Consider the following 18,903-nt stretch of genomic DNA (forward strand, 5'->3'; position numbering starts at 1 on the left):
TAGACGATAATGGGCTCGCGCGAATTATTCACTCGCTAATAACCGCAACAACAATGGCGCGATCTTTACGTTTCTTCGTCATTGTTTTAGTCTCTCGTTTGCGGAAAATGAGGCGCGCGCGCGCGGGTGCGGCGAGGTTTCCGCCGTGAAAGCGCCGTCGAGATAACAGACCTGGTTGTAAGAAGAGCGAGGGTGAGACACGCGGAGGGAAGGGGGGATGGACGCTTAACATTACAATGGCCACTCCAAGTTGCCGCAACCCCTACCCCAGCTTCAGGATGCAAAGCGCCGCCGCGATTCGGGATTAGAAGTCTTTTATGAATCGCAGATCTTGATGAATCGTTCCTTGCGCGCGGCCTTCAGTCCGTGATCGTTTCCGCGGACTTCTAAGATTTCCGCGCGACTTCTCTTTGACGTTATTAATAAAAGTCGCATTACGCGTGTAGGCGCGATCCCGCTGCTCGGCCGTATTACCCGCGGGTCGTTTCATCGTCGATGCGAAATCGTTGCTTCAAATTCGTTTCCAGCGTCCGCGTCGTGCGACAGGCAAATTAATTCGTGCGATCTTTATCGACGTGCTTTTTTCCGTGGAATTCTCAAGAGGAGGAGGAGGAAGAGGTCGTGTGGATCGCATTATCGCGTGGACCACTGCGCCGCCATTTCCATTGATTATTATTGTCTCAATGCTCGACTCGAGTCGGAATCGCCAATTGCGCGCTAAATCAATGCAGTTGGCAATGCGCGCACACTCGTTAACTCGCCTCATCGGCTTCTATCGCCGTCGTAATGGGTATAATCCGTGTTGAATGTGTTCGATGTGTAAGTTTGTAAAGACGAGTGTTAATTTTTTCCTTCTCTCGTAATGTGTTCGAAAGGTTTCCGAGATAAAAGGCAAAGAGACACAAATGCGAAAAGACTTTTTGGAGGATCTTACGCTTTGGCGCATCATCGTCTCCCTCCCTCCCTCCCTCTCTCTCCCTCTCCCTCTCCCTCTCCCTCTCTCTCTCGCTCGCTCTCTCTCTCTCTTCTGCTCGCTGAAAATAAGCACTCTTCGGCAAAATATCCACCGCGAATCGGCAGTGCGACGGCGGGCAGGGGGTGCGTGGTGGGGAGGGTAGGCAGTCGAGTTTGCCTCTCTCTGCGGGTTTTTCAAATAGAAATAAGAGTTTTAAGAATCAACATACGCGCGTCGCGATGGCGTACGCAGATCAAAAGGCGCGCCGTCGATAATTGGTAGAAATCTTTTCGCCCACCTCCATCCCCGAAGATTCCTCCGGTCCTCCAACCAGCCTGAAACCCTCTTCCACCCCTCTGGCCCCCTGTCCTCCGTTTCATCCCCCTCTTTCTCCCTCCTGCGTCTTCGTTTGAGGATTATGCACATTTCACGGTGGCCGCGACGGAAAAACATGGTATGGTATATTTATTTTGTCTCTTCGACGCTGAGCGCCGTTCTCGACGAGGAGCCGGAGGGATGAGAACGGTGACGAGGGAGACGCGAGAGAGAGAGAGAGAGAGAGAGAGAGGGAGAGAGAGAGACGAGACCGTCGGCGATGAGATTGAGGGTGGTTCCCACCCGTGCGGTCTCACGCAGCGCCGAGGTGGTGGGGGCGGATGTCTCTTTGCTTTGCGCTACATTTTTATTTATCTACCTGCGAGAGAGACGCGGAACTCGCGGAATGACACAGACGTTTGTCGGTGGGGGAGGAGTGGCTCCTCTTCTCTCTCTTTCCAACACTGCTAATCGATATCCCATCATTTTCCCGATCGAATTCGCCTAGTTGATAGCCTTCGTTGATCTCGAAAAATCAGATCATCGCTTTTGCGGTCAATTGCGTTTTCTAATCCGCAGCTGTGGACATGACGAAGGGTATGTCGTAGGATTCATGAAGAAATCTCAGAGGCGACTACGTAACCTCGGTACGAAGCGCTCGCGCTTCACATTTTGCCATCGCGCGCCGAAGATTACGCTCTAAAGCTGAGAAAATAGGCGCTAAATCTCGTTAATGATATGCGCCTCTCGCGGGGTGTGTTCATGTAAAGTTCGCGCCGCGCGACTTAGCATGTTACTCCGCTCCGAAGCGTTCGCGCGTTGCAGGCGTTCACGTAAAACTTCATCTTCGCGCTGCTCCAGAGAGCAGTCCTCGTTGTAATGTTGTCGCAGCACGTAGCCGGGAGAGATTAGTAATTCCGAAAAGATACAGCGTATACGAATCATTAACGGCCGAGCCCCGAAGGGACGTAAAGCTGATACCAATGAAAGCGCTATCGGCAAGGGGTTAAAAATCTCCTTAATTTTGTGGACGTAGATTCGCAAGAAAAGAATGGACGGACGCAGGAAGGGGTTAACTTCTAATTGTTTTGTTAAATGACGCGCGAGTAAGAATCCCTCCGAGGACTTAAGCCCCAAAGCGAGCGCCAGCAGTGGTTTCAGTTCATTTCGTTCTCTCTTCTTCTTCCGGGCCCGCCCCCTCCCCGCCCGTCTCCGTCCACCTTTCTCCGCCGTTGTTGCCCTCCTCTCTCCTCCGAGCCTCTCCGTCGCCTTAATTCTTAGCTTTATTCTCTCCTAAGACTCTCTGTCTTAATTTCTTATTTCTCTCCCCACCGATCCCTGCTCGTTCTATCCTACCTTTCGTAATTTATATCCGAAGAGGAAGAGAGAGACGGGTCTCGCGATACTGAGAAAGGGAAAAATAGAGAGAGAAAGAGAGACAGGGAGAGAGAGAGAGAGAGAGAGAGAGAGAGAGAGAGAGAGAGAGAGAGAGAGAGAAAGGTCACTGAATGCCTGGCTTAAGCAGACAATGCTTCGCTTTCAAACGGCGGCTTCGAAGACCTTTCTTTCGCATTAGATACTTTAATTCTTTAAACGTGTCCTGTGCGCCGCCAGGCGAACGATACCCTTCCTCGTTACAGGCGTCTTTTCAAAACTCCGCTCCGATGAGCCCGCGGCATTAATTTCATTCTGCGACTTTCTTCTGCGGTTTTATAATTGAGGAGACGGAAGGATGAAGGAGGGATGCGCTCGTGCACTCTCGAACGACCAAACATATAAACACGAGATGTTTCACATCCTTCGTCTCCGAGGAATATTTTTCTCCAAAATTAACGGGTGAATTGACGAGCGATTTGAAATTGCTCGATCTCAGTGACGCGCGCGAACACTTTCCAAAGCGTTCCTCGATACTCGGCGTCTCTCTGCCATTTCGGACAATTAAGTCATCAATCTGCTACCACAGACACTCGTCGCGCAAAATTACAAATAATCGACGTGACAACATTTTTCCCGCCGCGCCGCGCCGCGTCGCGCCGCGCCCGACAGCGATAGCTCCACGCGCGTGAAGTTACATCGAGTTCTCCAAAGCAACGCGGCAGTGTAATTCCGCGACATCAATTTTGCAGTTACACCGAAACTCTGACAACAATGACAGAGCCAGGCGACTACAACATTATTATTGCGACGACTACGAAGGCAACTGTAACACCCCCCGAGGCTTACCGGAAGGACGTTAGCAGCGGGCGAGAACTATCGAGTAACTGTCAAATGCTCGCATACGTGGGTAACAGGTCAATTATCAAACCCTTCGCGTATGTTAACGGAGTTGTGACCTAGACCCTATGACAGAAGTGACACGCGTCAGCCATTGAACACCTCGCGCATCGCGAAACTATCTGCGAACCTGCACGCGCGGAGGAACAGACACTCGGGAAATCGGCCGGCGCCGATTTCTCCGTGTTACAATCGCGCGATCGCCCGGTCCCGAGGCCTCGGCAGGGTGAAATTCGAGGCGCCTTCCGGCGGACTTCCAGGCCAGCCGCGTCGCTCACTCGCGTCCATTTAATCTCTCCCGCGCGCCGCGGCTCAGCTCGGCGGACTCGCGATCGGCTCGAAAGTCGAGAAAACGGATCCGTCAGAGATGGACAATTTCCGGAATATCAACCACTAGCGCTAGAGGACGCGACCGCCGCTGTAAACCGCCGTAATTATTCGATACCCCTTGACACACCTAATTGGACAAGTTCGTCGAGCCAACGCCAACCGGAAGCGAGTAAGAGCGAAGAACGATGCGAGGCGAAGGGGCGCGGGCGCGGCTCGCCTCGTGGAGAAGAGCTAGCCGTCGATTTTACTGACCATCTACGAACCAACCATCGGCTGGTAATGGCCACTTTGAGGGCCCGCCATAAGCTTGCCCAAAGAGACGAACCCTTGCTCTAAGTGGTCTTATGCCGACGTTTCGACGAGGTAGATACTTACTTTGCCTATCCGCAATATGACCTGACCTTTTGCCCCCTCTCCCTCACCCTCGACTGCCCGCGCATCGGTCTCCGAGCCGGCCGGGTCTGTGTGTGTGTGTGTTCTCCCGCCGCAAATAATCGAGCGGATATCAATTATTCCCTCATCCAGAGCGAGGCTATCAATGCGCACGATATCACGAGCTGAAAATTGCGCATTCCACGGGACTGCAGATGGCGCGGGAATTTAGACGCCGCAATAATAAATATCCTTCGCTTCAAGCGACGGAGATGGAATTCTCCGCGGCTGAGGTGAGAAAAGGGGTGGCTTCGTTGGCGGAGAGGAAAACAGCCACGTGAAATTTCGCGAGGAACATCGCGGAAGCATTTCAGCGCGTATATATACATATATATATATATCATCGACGGCCGAACCTGAATGCAAATCTCATGCGCTATCAATCGCCCGTGGCGAAACGAAGATACACCGCACTCGTTATTGACGCCGGGGGGGAGGCGCCGAAGAGCCCCGAAGACCGCTACCCCCCGCGCGATGTTTGCCACACCGCGGTTGCTCTCGCTTCTCTCTGCATTTGCTAAATTATTACTCCTCGCAATTAGCTTCTTCCGAGGAAGACAATCACAAGACGCGGATGGCGAGGACTCTTCCCGTCGCGACGCAGCGCGCCGCTTCTCCGTGCCGCGCCCGCAGCCGCGTGTAAGGGGTGTGCGAAGAGTACACCCGCGCGTGTGTCCCCCGATGATTTTAATAACGCCCAACGACAGCCTACGGCAGCAAGACGCGCGCGGCGGCCGCGGGGGCCGATGGAGCATGAAGGCGGAGGGGGGGGGAGGGCGAGAAGCAGCGGAGGTATCGCCGGAACAGCGGGTTTCAGAGGCTAAATGGAGACACGGCAGAAGCAAGGGTTAACTCAATAGAGGTCTAAGTGAATTACTTATCGCGTACACCCAGTATACAGACTAGATGCGTTTAGCTATAGTACGTGGGGATACTCAGGGCCGATCCTATGTCCTGCCGATGAGCGTGGCGCGCGCGCCCTTTTTCCGCCCTTTTTCGCCCGGGCGACATCCTCCTCCTCCTCCTCCTCCTCCTCCTCCTGCTGCTGGCGAGGCCCGATTCGCCAACAATTGCATTACAGTCTTTTGATGTCGCGCGTAACGAATGTTGTCTAAACGTCGCGCGATGGTCGACGTTCGATGCGCCCCCGCTCTCTCTCTCTCTCTCTCCCTCTTCCTCTCTCACGAAAGCGGAAAGTGGAAAACGCTTGGTGCTAGCTTGGTTTCTTCCCGGCGCCTCTCGCCGAGCGCATTCGGGAATCGATCGACGAGTCGAGGTGGTCTACGTAGAATCGTTTACGGCCCTGCTGTCTGTGCGATTGTCGCAGAAAGGATGCGAGCGGGTTACGGTCTTCCCGTGCCGCGCGCCGGCTCTCCCTTACGACGGCCCTTCCATCGCCAGCGGGATCTTTGATGGACGCCTGACTGCTCAAGAAAATTCAGTTAGTCCGCAGTAGCTTTGTACGCTCTATCGCTATCTCGCTGTCGCGACGGCGCGCGACGGCGAGCGAGAGAACGACACGCAGGCAGATAGGATAGGCACAAAGGGTGGAAGGGTTATACAGAGAGGGGATGGGAGTTAGTACTCGGACCGGTGTGTCTCCGCTCCGAACTTAATTAGCCGTCGCAGCCTTAATTGCCGCCTGATATTGCCCCGGGACAATTAACGCAATTAATCGGAGAAAGTGTTACGCCAGGAGAGTCTTTCCTCCGAAGTCGAGCTGCTCAGCGCCCGGCCGTCCTCTCTTCGGCTCTCTTTTTATTCCCAGACACCGATCGCGGCGACGCGAGCGCGTATTTCCGCGTGCCTCCGTTCGAGCTCCGCTCGACGTCGGCGATCGTGCGCGCCGGGCGAATTTGATTAACTGCGCTCGGATGGATTTTTCCCTTCTCTTCTCGCACGCGCGCGAGAGAGAGAGAGAGAGAGAGAGAGAAGAGAGCCGCGCGCCGTCCTGGCGGCGTACAATATTATAATGAAGTTACGTGTCTTCTCTTGAGAAGCGCGCGCCGGCCCGACGTAGCGAGCCTCGTTAGTGGTTTGATAAGCGACTGCTGATATATTGCGTTAATAATGTACTCTTCCACTGTTCCCCATTTATTCCCGATGCGCTTCAACGACGGTATCGACAATACGCGTCATTAGACGTGGCAGTGTTTTTTTCTCTTTCACCTGCGAGCAATCGCGCACAGCCGGAGGTCTTGCGTAGAAAATTCTCAGGATTTTCCCGAACGCAGGTTTCGAGACTGGAGAGTGTCCAAATTTCTCGCAAGACTGGCTACTCGATTGCGATACCAAGCGGGAATCGCATTCTTGTCTCAAGCGTGACTTCTCCATCTAAAATCGAAACAGAAGTGTGTGTAGGAACTCGCGCTTTTTTTCTTCAATCAGCTACACCGTGAAAAAGTTGTATTAAAATTAAACAAATATTTGTTCGAATACGACTGGGAATATATTTATTTAAATTAAGCAATTATTTTCTAAAATTCAAGAAAGAAGTTTACATTCAGAGAGAGAACCTCTGTATTTCATTTTAGAAATTAGTCGCTTAATTTGAACTTAAATTCACATAAATGTATTCACAGTCATATTCGAACAAATATTTGTTTAATTTTAATAGAATTTTTTCTTAGTGTATATCTATGTATTTTTGTGACACCAAACAGGAAATCTCATTTTCACACCAACTATGGTGTTAGACGTTAAAATGTTAGACGTTAAATCGTGCTAGACGTTAAAATGAAATATAAAAGAACGTAACATTCTATTGCAACATAAAGACCAGAAAAAATATGACGGGAACTTTGGCTCTTGCGCAAATATTCGAAACATCACACGCACTTTCCGCCTACCTAAGGATGGGCGATTTTCATCGATAATCAAGAGAACCGATAGTTTGTTTTCAATTAATCGATGTTTTCAGATGATTTTATTTTTACTCAATTAATCGATGTTTGATGATTTCTTCTCAACATCGACAACCGATTCCTATTTTTTTGAATAGAGGATTTTTGTAATATCGTCTTTCAGATATGGTAAGCGAAATTCAAGAATGTTTAAGTCCGGATCTACAATAGGGATAGTAAGTTTTAAGAAATTGGCCAATCACAATTAATTATTCTTGTAAAAGTAGGTTGGAATAGGTTAATTTCTTAAGGTTTAATGTTTACCACAGTTCTGTTGTACAGTCATGGACAATAGCGTTGTCCGGTTTTTATTGATAAGTTTCGGAACGTTGCCGCGAATGGCCCAATACCAGCATTTATCTTTCCAAAATTAGTTCTTTTATCACATGGAAAATACATCAAATGAGATGCGAGTTAAAGGCTTCGCACACTGACGCGATTAGCGACGATCAATAAACGATATCCAATGAGAGAGTTCTGTTTTAAAGAAGAAACACGAAAGCTCTTTCTTCTTAAAACAAAACTCTCATTAGATATCATAGCACGTCGCTAGTCGCGTCCAGTGTGCAAGATTCTTTAGGAGGATTTCTAGTAATACTGAGAATGCTGCTGGCGTCATTCCATCCTTGTTTAACACTCAGTGAAAATAAAGGATTGAATAACGCCGCCTACATCTGTTGCGAATTTAAGAACGCATCCAACATGTAAGGAAGGAGAGCATCCGAGTGATGTTTCCGAACGCAGCCCTAACAGTGTTCAATCTGATGGTAACCAATTTAAATGTTTACTTTGCAAACTGAAGAGGACTGGAGGGTCAGATTATTGAAAAATCGTGCTTATCTTTGATAATGATTTTGTGACGAACTGAATAAATGTGCAAGAATGAAAATTTTACATTTATACAACATATATTTTATATTTATATAACATATGAAGAGTAAAAAAATTTTGTTTTTGAACAAACACTCATATAAATATACGTCCACTTAAATTTTAAACATGTTTTTCTCGAAATTTTATTGTTCAACTTTTTGCAGTGATTTCTCCGAAGCTAAGCTTCGTATCGATTTGAAATTTTAAAACAATAACATTTGTTCATGTAGCTCTCAGGTGAACAACCAGATGGACAACTCCATCAAAATATTTCATTTCGAGATATTAATTTTTTTATTGTAAAAGAATTGAAAAATTTGAATTTTTCCCTAATAACAGCTGCCATTTTGTTAATTTTGTTCGATTTTTTTTCTAGTGGTTCACCGGATAATGATAAGCCTCCTCAAGATTTTTAGTTAAAATTCACTCTGATCGGACCACCGAGAGCCGAGATATTATTGCAAAAACGATAACTTGAAGAAAAAAAAGGAGAGTATATTTTAGCCATATATATATATATATATATATATATATGGTATATATCGTATATTTCTACGAGTATTTATTAATAAACAAAATTTTTCTACTCTTCATATGTTGTATAACTATACCTAAAATTTTCATTCTTGCACATTTATTCAGTTCGTCACAAAATGTTATCAAAAACAAGCACGATTTTTCAGCAATCCGACTCTCCTCCAGTCCCCTTAATCGATCAATCGGTAAATCGATCTTTTCTTTACAAGATAATCGATGTCATTTCAACTTTTTTTTATTAATCGATATTTGAAACATCGATATATCTTCGAACATCGCCCGTCCCTACTTCCTATCCGAATCTGCGTAGATTCCGAAAAATCGACCCGATCCCGACGAAATCGAGAGAGAGCAAGAGTCTCGGTGATCGCATGATCGCCGCTTATCGCGCTCGAATAGCAACAAATCGAAGCCTCGCCGTTCGCTCCAAATTCAACGGAGGCCCGTTCTTCGCGCGCGAGCGCCGATGTTATTTTCTCTGGAAATTGACTTCGCGGCCAAGCCGCGTCTCCCGACTCGAAGTTCGCCCGTTTCTCCCTCCCGCCCTCCTGCTCCTCCCTATTCCAGCGCACGTGCGGTATCGGAGATTAATTGCAAAGTGCAATTGGCTAGGATAGGGGACGACGAGGGAGGGGGAGGGAGGAGAGGGCAGGTGGGGCAGATAACTGCAGCATCTCGCCGCGAGAGCCGACGCGGAAAGAGAGGGTTGGAAAGTGGTGGGATGCGGGGGAGGGTACGTAGCTCGCATAATGTACTCGGCGCGGCATAATAATTCAGAAATTTGCATGTACGCGGGCTAACTCCTCAAGTAGGTTATCTATGCTGGAAGTTTTCTCCCGTGATATATAACGCATCCTACTGTCGAGTGGTGTACAGGGCGCTCGCGCGAAGCCACGTCTACACCGCCCTTACGTCCACGCCGGCTGAAACCCGGGGGTGTGGGGGGGCCGGCGGGGGGAGGGGAGAGGGGAGAGAAGAAACAGGGGTGGCTGCTTCAACTTACGTAACTGCGCGGCGGAAAGGTATATAGGTATATGTACGCGTACATAGATCTCGTCTCGCGACGTAGCGCCGCACGACGCACATTATCTTTTCGAATTTGAATTACTCGGCGGCGGCGATAAGCGATCGTCACGTCTCGCGGAATCGTCTCCGGGCCGATTTATTTGTCTCTTCGCGCTCTTTGTCGCTTCCCGATAAATTTGAAACGCCAACGCTCGTTAACGCATCGAGCCCAAAGAGCGTCTCGAGATTTCTATCTCGCTCCGTCGACTTCGATCACGCGAGCGACTTACCGAGAGAAATTATTACTCTGGACTCGGGACTGTTACACGTACGTGTTGTTAGAAAATAGAAGATGAGAGATCTCGACTCACAGAACCGATTTTGAGTTCGTACTTGGGATCGAAATATGTGTGTAAAAAAAAAAACGGGTAAATGCAAAAAGGGACTAACTTGATGTAAAACATCACCCGAAACAATTATCATGCACAAATAAGCACAGCAATCTGAGGCGTTCAACGCCTCAAGAAGCAGTTGCAGTTGAGAGATACCGATCTACCGAAACTGCCAAATTTCCGCGAGGGACTTGGATCGCGGACCCCGTTTGCTTTCTCCATCGCTGATCCCCACCTGAGACGCACTCAGCTTTCATTTCTACACGCTTTCTGTCAATAATCCGAAGCGTCTCGCGGCACATCCGATCGCTGTGTAATTAAAGAATCGATGACACGGCGCCCCCCGAGTCTCGCTGAAAAATCGAGCAATATAGCGTAATCTCTCTCTCTCTCTCTCTCTCTCTCTCTCTCTCGTCTCGCCGATAGTTGACTTTGACTAGCCCGCCAAACGATCCGGGCAATCCTCGCGAATTAGCCCGAGCTTTCCGATCGTCGTGTAAGCAGCTTGATGTCAGTGGCCACGTGGAAAAGCCTCGCTCGCGCAGCGCCCACACACGCAGCTCTCACATGCACGACGACGATCGCCCCGCGAGTGCTCTCTCCTGAAAGGGACATCGGCGGGCCTCCGCGTGTCCCTTCGTTTGCTACGGAGGTCCTAATCCAAATTTCCGAAGCTCATATTTGCCTTTGAGTCGCTCGTCTATCCTCTCGTCGTCCTCCCCCTCCCCCTCGCCCCTCGTACGTCCGCTCGCACATACGTTCTCGCGACGTATCGCGCAGATAATACCTCCCTCGCCCGCCCCCGCCCGCTCTTGCCTGGCCCTCCCCTGCCCCTCCCCGCTGCGACTGAAATCTCCTCTTTCCTATTACGTCGTATTATATGTACAGATTTCCCGCAAACTACAAGCGCGGTGTCCCCGATAGCCTTCTTCTCCGTCTCGCCCGCCGCGGCCGACCCCCGCCCCCTCCCCCGTCGCTCTACCCGGTAACGTTTTCACCCTCAAAGGACTCGACATCGAGGCAGTAGTCGGCGGGGGATTACGGGGCGCGCAACTCTCTCTCCTACGACGAGTTAGAATTTAGCGCGACACGGCGCGACGTGTGCGCCGCGCACGGAGTTTATTGAACGTTGAAGCTGTATTAAATTCCATATCGCCCGCGGCTCCCGGAGCCGAGGGGGATCAAGCGCAGCGGCCGGCCGCTGGAAAGCTGATTGCGGGCCGATCGACTTTTCCGTGCGACCGCGCGCCGCTATTCGCGTGAAATCCCGCCTGTCCTCCGTCGCGAAGCGAGCGCGTCTCTCTTGCATCGGTTGTCTCTCGAGTGCCGAATCGGCATCAACGTTGGCAGGCGGCGGCGAACGTTGACTCCGCTCTGCCTGTGTGAAGAAATTGTTCGAGCGAGAGACCGTCCAGGGAATTGCGTTGTCGCAGATTCGTCCGAAGTTAGCAACCGATCGTCGCGAAAGCGAACGACGAAGAGAACACGTCGACGAGCGACTTCGACATCGGCACGACTGTGGGATTTTTATTTTATCGCCCACTTCGTGGGTGAACCCGAGGCATGAATTCCCAAACTGAGTTCCCGGTACCGAGCCGCACTCAGCTCGGCTCGCTACCTTTTCATCAGCGAGCAACCTGCAACGCCGAACCTGCACGTATCAGCGATATTTTTAGCCGGTCTTGCCTCTCTCTCTCTCTCTCTCTCTCTCTCTCTCGTGAGTTTTCCAACCGCGAACAAGTATACCCCCGATTCTCTCCCTCCACTCGCTCGCGAGAAGGGCGCGAGAAGCGCGAGGCGAACGGCGCGACGTGTGCGTATAAAGCACGCCTATCCTTACCTCTCTCGAGGGGGCGGCGGGAGGGCGAGGGCGCGGAGGAGGGAATTTCGTCTCTCTCGCGCGCGTCTTTATTAACGTTCGCGCACACGTTACCTCCGGTTCAGCAAATTGCACGGCCGTATATTCCGCGAGCGAGCGAGCGAGCTTCCGCTCGATCGAGCGATAAAAAGATCCGTCCCGATGCCTCGAAATATTCCGCGGGGATCACGCGAGCGCGTACAGCGAGCGCGGTACGCGCGCGGCCGCTTTTATGCAAGTTAAAGCGCCGTGCTCGCGCGGATCCATAACGTAACCCTCCGACCCTCGTAAACCTGAATTTATTAACACTTCGAACGACGGGGGAGATTTGCTAAATGGTTTTCAATTTGTATCTTAACGCCGCCAGACCACATGCTCGGCGCAGATTCCGCGCGACAGATATCGCGCCCCCTCCCCCCCCCCTTCAACCCCCTGCCGCCGCCGGTTCTCCAGCATAAGAGAGTACATATCTTACCCGCGCGCGCGAAATATCCTCTTTATGATCGCGTCTGTTATTACGCGTCTGCTCGCGAACGGCAGCGCCGCCCGGCGAAATTCGAAGTCTCAAGACGCACGGACTTTATTTCGCCGCGCTAATCAATCGGCAGCGGCGAAGAGACGCTGTCGATGTAAATTATCCGAGTCGAAGAAGTCGGCTGTTCTACGCGAGCGGAACGATAATTTCCTACTCGCCCTTCTTTTTTCCGTAGTTTGTTTCCGGTTTCTTGGAAACCTCAGAAAAATGACAGATGAAGAATTCCTTAAAGAGAGCAATCGTGAATTGTATCTTCCCGCTTACGATTATATTCGGTTTGTTATATGTACTGACTGCGAAACAAAACAATTTATATATATATATATATATATATATATAGACCAAACAAAAATTACAAAACTAAATTTTGTCAAAAACTTTTCTGTGACAAAAGTGCCTTTCCATTTCTTTTACTTTTGCTTATATAATGTTATTTCACTTTTTTTTATAATACTTGAGAGTCTACTTAGTTGAAATATAAGATTCCTCTTATATAGACTACAAGACTCTCGAAATAGAAATTATTTGTTGTCTCATGTAACGACTTTTTCATTATTTACGACTGCTTCACGTGACAGTTGCGGTCACTTAAGGTGCCAGCTTGATTTCACAATGCGTGCACATCAACAATTACAAAAGAGCGTAAATACGATAGAATTATTCCAAGTCATGATAAAAGAAATAATCTCTATCTTGGAAAGAAGATTACCCCGTCGAGAGGTGGTCACGTATTCCTAAAGGAAATCATACTTTATTCATCCGTACACAGATTCGTGCTTTATCGAAGTCGCAGCCCGCATAAACAATACGAGCGAGATAATCCTCTTGAGAGCGGCGATCCTTCATAATCAACAGTGCCGACAATTATGCAACAAGTTTCGTACGGCGAATCATACTGCCGATAAGTATCTCAATCGAGCTCACCGAGCTTAATTAATTGTGCTAACGCGATGCCTAGTGTGATAATCGGTGCACAGAATATTTCTTCCTCTTCTTCCTTCTTCAGCCCTCGTTCCGATTCTCCAGGCGATCACTCGGAGCCTCCATTTCCAATAACGTGCGTATGAGCGCGACGCGTTCTTAATGCCAGCATGGAAAATATCATGAGATGTTCCCTGCGCAGTGACGCGCGTTATTTCGCTGAATTATTTCGAGATGTGAATGTATTTTACAGTGGCGCCGCTGCGCCGACACACGGAGGGTGCGCGATGGGACTCTGAATTGAAATTTGTACCCCGCCAGACGGCTCGCTTCACCGAGCCTGTCTGCGTACGCCCAGCAGAGTCAATAAAAGCTATAATTCCAGGCGATATAATCAATTATCACGCGGAAACACACGCGGAGAGTCCAAACGCCAATATAATTTGATTACACCTGGTCGAGGTCCTGGACCCTGTCGGGATCCTAATCCCTCGGCACGCACGTGCGTCCACAAGCGCGCAGTATCCCGACGAGTTCACGATGAAGTGTGTCCGAGTGATAAAAAATTCTTCCGACCGAAGTTCCTCCCATCCGGCCATCGGCGGAACAATCGATTCCGCGAGCACGTCCCGTTTGTTTTCCAACGAGAGAGCTGTCGCGACAGAGACTCCCCTGACACCTCGACGACGATCCAAGAGCATGTTGCACACAGATGTATTTAACATCGCGGCTCTCCCGTCTCTCTTAAAGGCGAACGCTCCTCTTCGCGGCAGATCACGTCGGTGCATTTTTCAAGCCCGGCGCGCGCGCTCCTTAAGTGGGCCCACTTCCGCCGCGGGCATCCGGCTCGTCCATTGGACGACGAGGATATTCGGATGCATCGCGTGGGATGCTCGTAATTTCCCGGGTAAGCTCCGGCAAATTAGCTCCGGGCATACGTTACTCTCTCGCCTTAGTTGTCCCTCTCCTGCGCTTCTTAGTCCTCTCCTCCCTCTCGCTGTGCTCTCCTTTATCGCCCCTCTCGGAGAAAACCCAGCTTTTCTCGTAGGAGCGCGAGCGAGCGAGCGAGCCAGCCAGCCAGCCAGCCAGCCCACCTCGACCGACCACCACCCTCCGTCTCCTATCCTCGTCGCTGCCAACCCTCGCGCCCAGCCGCCCCCACACCTCGGATAAACGCGTACAGGTCCGCGGGGGGTTGTAAGGCGTCCGTGTGCTCGTCGTAAGGTGGCTCGTCCTTACTTCGAAGAAGCTCCGGAAGGAAAGAGAGAGCACTCCCTCCTCCCCCGAGCGAGAGAGAGAGAGAGAGAGAGAGAGAGAGAGAGAGAGAGAGAGAGAGAGAGAGAGAGAGAGAGAGAGAGAGGGAACGGGTGCCGTGCAGATTGGGAAGGGGGTGCGCGAGGAGGGGGGAGCCAGGGCACATCGTCCTGGACGCAGGACAAGCGCGCGTCGACTCGGTGGTTCGATGCGAAAGCTACACATTCCGAGGTAGGCGTGCCGTGGAAGCTCCGCCTGCAAGCTACGCGGAACGCCCAGGGAACAGAGCTTTAACCAGCCGCGCTTTGTCGACCCTGGCAAACCACCCTGCCAAGGGCCACCACCGCGCCCGATAACGTAACTCCGCGTGCACCCCCTCGCGCCCCCAGACGCGCGACCTAGGACGCACCGGTCCTTCTTCCACCCCGCGAGTCCCTCTGACCTCTCTCGTCCTCCCCCTCCCCCCCGCGTTCCTTTCGTCCCTTTCTCCACCTCTGCCTCCACCCCCGCCTTCCCGACGGCGTAGCCAGCCCCGCGCGCGCGGTCCTCCGCCGTAGGAGTTGCAACTTCAGACCGCTTTGCACACAGATTGCATCGGAGGCATCCGCGGATGCAATCGTTACCCCACTGTCGTCGTGTTTCCCCCCCCCCCCCCGCGCCTTACGCCCTCGGCAGCGCGCGGGCGAGCGAGCGAGCGAGCGAGCGCTCCGTTTGCATGTGTGTGTGTGTGTGTGTGTGTGTGAGGGAGGTTACAGTTGAGACGGCGAGGCGATGAGTGTATCGCCGGACAGCGACGGGGAAGTTTGAGACGCGCTCTCGCTCTTGGACACGACGCTTTATTGGCTTCGGCACGCCGTAATCAGCGGCGCGGGATTACATATACGACGGGTGCATCGGCGAGTAACGTTCAATGGGAGCCGGACGAATGAGGAATTCTCCGGCCGCTTAATATGCACATGTAGATAACGATGAATCATGCCCCGGGCGCTCGCGCGGCTCTAAGAATAGACGCGGGATTAGACCAGAGCTCGTTTGGGATTAGCGAGCGAGACCGATTCCCGTTGTTCGACACGTTTACGCCGTGTATTCGCCGGATTAGGCGAGAGAATGCCGAGTTGAGGCTGATCGGTCGGTCGATCTCTTCTCCGTTGAATTTTTCTGCCTTTTTCTCCATTGAAATGCTCGAGACGCGAGGCGGTGGATGGCGAGACTGCGGGTCTTCCGATGCGAAAGCGCCGAGGAATGTTTTGACGCAGGATTGACTATAGAGCCTTTAGATATTGAGCCTTTAGAGTGAATTATCTTTGAGAAAGAAAGAGGACGCACATATCGCTGTTGCGTTAATATTAAGAGCATCAGTACGATCGAAATGACCGATTCGCAATTTTTCTTAAGCTTAAAAATCGCTCGAATTCACACAACTGATACTTGTGTGTGTGTGTGTGTGTGTGTGTGTGTGTGTGTGTGTGCGAATTTGTACATATTGTGTATGTATTTGTGTGCATTTTGCACTTTTAGTAGACGTTGTATGAAACTGAATGAAACTAAAGAAACCACAGGAAGTCAGGCAAGAAGATCGAAAGAATAAATGAATATTTTCTTTCGTGCTTTCTTCGAAAACCTGTTTCGACCGGTGGAAATAGGTCGCCTCGATCTAGCCGCTGGTTCTCGTGTTAACACGTGTTGACACTGTTGCGGCGGTCGGCAGTGATCCGTAGTATTGCCACGTCTCATCAATTTGCGTGTAGAACGCAAGCGAGCAAGCGTCGGAAATGAAATTTATAGACGATAAGGCCGGATGATAATGTCGATGAAACAAGCCGCGCGTCGAGTGTGCAGGATACTAACGGCTCCCCGATGTCTCACGATTCTTCTAACGCTCGACAGTCCCTCAGGATCAAGGCGAGGATCGAAACATCACCGCGGGATAAGACGCGTTTATGACGTGTCTGCTTGCCGTCTCTCTCTCTCTCTCTCTCTCTCTCTCTCTCTCTCTGTCTCTCTCTCTGTCTCTCTCTCTCTCTCTCTCTCTCTCTCTCTCTCTCTCCGCGCGAAATAATGCGATCGGATTTGGCGAGTGTAAAACGTTGTAGCGGCGAACGAAATCTCGCTAGACTCTGTCGAGGCAAATTTGTCGGAAGATTTGCACGCACGCGGCTTCGCGCCGACGCTCATGCGACACGCATCGAAGGCACGTGTGTTGTGCATAGTACGGATATATACAGGGTGTCCGATGATAAGCGACGGGCAACGCTCGTGTGGATTGAATCGAGCTGAGCACAAGAGCCTACTGGTATTTTGCAGACGTACAGTTTTGAGTCACTAGTCACAGAGAAGGTCGATAAATGTGATCACGTGCGGGGCGATAGATGAGCGACATCTGGCGTCGTGTGCTTGTAGATTAGATTAAACTCGACAAGAGCATTAATCGCGGCCATTCGCTCGTTGCCGATCGGCGAGATTAGAGGATTGAGGCGTCGCGTCGCCTCGCGCACGCGATCGATCCAGCAGCAATCTGCTTCGGTTGATAACTCGAAATTTCGAACGCGGTAACATTTCGGCAAAATGCCCGAGGAGAGACTTTCTCGCTCAGTTTAACCTAACCTACACGAGCGCTTTCCCACTTACCGTCAGACATCTTGTACATGAGCGTGTAACTCCTTTTATTACACATCATCGACGAGGGACCGTTTCGTATAAAAAACAGCCGCAGCTAATTAAAGTTAAGTTTCGACTGATTAAGACGAGAGATCGGGGTATTAACTATAAATCGCCATTATCCGTCACACTGACAGATGCTAATCGTAAGTTTCGTCTACTTGGCACGACTTGGCGGCGACGGCTCGCATAAATTGTCTCTCGCGCAGCTACACGAGGTCAACGATGAAATAATTTCTGCAAATAAAAGTTTACGCAACGGCCTTTTATTACGTAAAAACGTCACAGGCACAAACACGCGCCACGTGAATAAGGCATTAACTTTTGAGCACTCGGTTTAATCCCCGGGATTATCCAGTCTGCCAACCGGGCGCTATCGGGGCCGGAATTAAGCCGTGCAAGCGCTGCGGCAGTTTGTATTTTTCTGCCTTTTATTTTTCTACCTTCATTTCAATAAATCCCCATACCGATGGCGCGAGGCAGTTGATTTTATTCGTTTAGACTTTTGCGCCGCGCTAACGACATCAAGCGCGACGACAAGCTCGTGAAAATCTTCTTCGCAAGCGGCAACGGGGGGCGGATTCGTACGAGGAAAATTCTGCCGTTGAACGCTCTCGCGGTCGCCATAATTATCGCGTATCATCCACCGGAAACAGGAAACGATAGTTCGCAATATCGCAATCGACGCGTGCAATCGGTACGACATTGCCACCTTCCAACTCGTATTTTTTTCTTCTCCGCAATCAAAAAACAAGAGAGAGAGAGAGAGAGAGAGAGAGAGAGCGAGCGAGCATTTTCGCCGGGCGCAACAATAGGCAGATAATGGCGCCGATAAAAAGTTATCGGGCAAATTTTGTCACCGCGTTACGTAACCGCCGCGTTATCTGCCCAACTTCTGAAGACCCTCGCGCGTTACGTCGCAAATACTTCATTTCGCCGTTAATCCGCCGATACGAAAACGGCCAGATATCCGATACGGAATCTGAATCGCGAATTCACCCAATTCCCCAGCGGATTATCAGCCGATAATAACGCACTTATTTTATTCGATCGCGCCGAAGCATCGGTTATTTCGCGTCGCATTCGACGACGCGAAGCACACACATAGCCTCGCGTGTGTGAACACACACACACACATACACATGTATGCGCATGCACGCAAACGCAAACGCAAAAGGAAACGTAATCAGGAAGGATGCTGCTCGCGAAGCACCGGAAATTCGTGGATACTGTAAGGATCGGTAACGACGATGCTATACTTATTCGTCGTCTGTGGAAATTAATTCCCAGAGATCGTCTAATCCAACGGTGACATTTACAGACATTACCGCGAATACGTACGTGCGCGTATACACATTCCCTTTGACGTTCTCCGGCTTGAGCGATTCATTTTAATAGCGCTACGGTCGAAGAGAGAAAGAGAGTAGGGAGACAGAGAGAGAGAGAGAGAGAGAGAAAGAGACAGAGAGAGAGAGAGAGAGAGAGAGAACTGCAGTTTCCGTATCGGAGGGAGAAGCGATTTCTGCATTAAATACTGCTATTTTAACCTGGAAATACTCTTCCGTTGCTTCATTGATGAAATAAATAAAAAATATAAAAAATTTATCAATTTCCATTTACAACATACAGAGTGTCCGAGATCTTTTGGAAACGAAAAATTG

The sequence above is a fragment of the Harpegnathos saltator genome, unplaced genomic scaffold (assembly GCF_003227715.2).
Source record: "Harpegnathos saltator strain DR-91 unplaced genomic scaffold, Hsal_v8.6 scaffold696, whole genome shotgun sequence".
In the NCBI taxonomy this organism is placed as follows: domain Eukaryota; kingdom Metazoa; phylum Arthropoda; class Insecta; order Hymenoptera; family Formicidae; genus Harpegnathos; species Harpegnathos saltator.